The sequence below is a fragment of the Physeter macrocephalus genome, chromosome 19 (assembly GCF_002837175.3).
Source record: "Physeter macrocephalus isolate SW-GA chromosome 19, ASM283717v5, whole genome shotgun sequence".
NCBI classification, from domain to species: Eukaryota; Metazoa; Chordata; class Mammalia; order Artiodactyla; family Physeteridae; genus Physeter; species Physeter macrocephalus.
The window spans coordinates 75,158,765-75,161,348 of NC_041232.1; the positions used below are offsets into that span (position 1 = coordinate 75,158,765).

The 2,584-nt window shown below is 45.0% G+C and overlaps 1 long non-coding RNA gene across 1 annotated transcript in view; it reads left to right on the forward strand.

The window, feature by feature from the left end:
- The window catches only part of LOC102987987 (uncharacterized), an 85,169-nt gene extending 84,157 nt beyond the window's left edge, over window positions 1-1,012 (forward strand). The window contains exon 3 of the long non-coding RNA XR_003677111.2: window positions 666-1,012. This is a non-coding gene — a long non-coding RNA (uncharacterized lncRNA). The remainder of the gene's footprint in view (window positions 1-665) is intronic.
- The last annotated feature ends 1,572 nt before the right edge of the window (window positions 1,013-2,584 follow it).

The window sequence follows — 2,584 nt, forward strand, 5'->3', positions numbered from 1 at the left end:
GACCGGGGCACGAACCCGCGTCCCCTGCATCGGCAGGCGGACTCTCAACCACTGCGCCACCAGGGAAGCCCTCCAATACTTTGTATACTGAATTCTCTGACCAATGCTTTTTCTTTAATTTTTCCCCCTTGGAGGAGGTTTTTTGGTTACAAATAACTTCAAGGGGTAAATACAGTTCCTAGAGGATGAAAAGGCAAGAGTCGTGGTGATTGTGTAAAACTAAACAAGACTCAGAGCTTTTTGAGAACAGTGCTATGATTTCTTAGAGAGGATGCAAATGGACATTGGGCCAATGGTGACAGAATTTCTGATTAGAACAAACTTCCCTTGAGTTTGTTACATTAGCTAAATAAAAATAACTCTAGAAAGCAGATATATGAGAATTAATATATATTTCTTAATATAGAAAAAATAAAAGAGGTTTATGGGAAATCAGCTAAGGAACTAAAAAATATAAAGAAATGTAAATAGTCCGTGTTTTAGTGCTGAAATTTAACGTAGTCTTTGTTTTTTAACCTTATTAAAGTAAGGCTAAATTAAAATACTGTTCTTTTCATTTCTAGAATAGTTTGTGTTAGGTGCTACTCAAGGTGCATATGGATTAGGCAGCTGAAATTCATCTTCAAGATCATTACCTCTTTCTCTGCCTCTTTACTTTCTTTCAGAGACTTATCCTTCAGCAAGAACTCAGCTTCATTTGTTCCAGAAAATTTCATCCAAAGTGAGGTCTCTATTGTTGGACTCCCTAGACTAGGTCAGTTCTCTTGTTTTATTTTTGCTTCTTCCCATGGCACCTAGTATATTCCCCTCCTGCACATCCCTCTCACTTGTTGAACCTCTTTCTTGCTACTCTGTAAGCTCTGTGAAGGCAAGGACAGTGTCTGATTTATTCAATTGCTGTAACAGAGTACCTGGCATATAATATGTTTATAATTATTTGTTAAATTAATTGACTTGACTATCTTATGTCTCTTGGGAGAACTTGCATTCTTCCTAATTTAAAAAATGTAACTCTGTGCTGTTGATTGAATTTAAATGGAATAAACATTTGTTTCATGAGACCAAGAGGTAATACTTCAAAAGAAAAATATAAAAAATCATTTTCAGGAATTTCAAGAATCAAGATAAATATATATTTTTTGGTTCTGTGACTTCCTCCATTCCTCTTCAGTGAAACTGTGTAGATAACCCAAGTACAACTTTCCCTGCCCTTACTAGTTTCTGTTATTTCAGCTACAAGTTCCAGTGTCTCCGTTTCTCTCTCCTTCCTCGTTCCTCAAACCCCCCACCCCCAATTCACACCCAAGTTTAGTAACTTTATTGAAGTTAAGGCAGGCCCTGGATAGTATGAAGTTGAAAAAGTCTCAAATGTGAAAATCCAGATTTATAAAACAATGTGGGGGAATAGTAATTCAATTAAAAAATTTACTAAGTTCTTTTAAATAGTCTGCTATTCTAATCTAGCCTACAATATTGTTTCAACTGACAAGAAAGTGCAACTTTTCAGACCACGAATAACATTGTAGCCGTAGAATATAACTTTTTCTGAATGTTGAAAGAAAAAACAAGGGAAGGCGTTAAGAGAGAACATACAGGACCAGCCCATCTCATATCCCACCGTGTCTCCATTCCAGCGTTTCCTCTACTTTCCATCGCTTTCTGTGTCATTAAGTTACTTCAAACCTTAAGATCAACAGGGAAAAATGAGATCTCAGCCCTTTGCCTTTTTACTTCTCAGATGTAGGAACTGGAGGATCGGGTCAGGGCTGCACGATTTCCACTAAGCACGTTCAATGGGTGGTGGAGGTGAAGACCAAAGGCTAGAGACCTTTGTACCATTTCGAGTCCCTCAAAGCCCTCTCTTTCAATCAGCCGGAAAACGAAAGTCTTCTGGGGAGCGGGAGTGGGCGGGCTAAGTACAAGTTAATGAACAAGAACATTCCCGGGCATGGAGTTCAACAGCAGAGGGCAGAATACCCACTGTCCAGAGCACACGGCTGGCTGCAAGGAGGGGCATAGTTTAAGGATCTCTGGGGCTTGTAGTTCACCACGTTTCCTTCGGACATGCCCATCCGCTCACTGGAACTACAACTCCCAAGGTGCACCTCGCGCATCTGTCGTCTTTGCCTCCCCCTCTCTGAGGGTCGCTCCGGAACCTCCCGGGAGACTGCCCCCCGCAGCCCCGCCCTCGTACGCCGTCCCGTTTGTTTACCCTGAAGCCCCGCCTCACCGCCGCCCTCCTGCTCTCCTCTCTTCTGCCTGGAATGCCGTCATGCAGGTGGTGCATATTCATGAGGCCCGGCGAGGAGCTCCCGCCCTGCCCGCCTCCCGCCTTCCCGCTGCCGGCGCGTGATTAATATTCAATGAGCCCAGCTTCGCGGCGGGTTCGCCGGGGTGAGGCGGAGGAGTGGGCGGGGCCTGCGCTCGGCGCCCACGACCCGGGCGGGGAGGGCGTGTGTGTGTGTGTGTGGGGGGGCGGTGGCGGCCAAGCGGGCGGGCGCGCGGGATGGAACACCGAGACACCGACGGAATGCTCCGAATTGCCACATAATCCTCTGGAACGGCCGTGCCGAACGCCATTGGC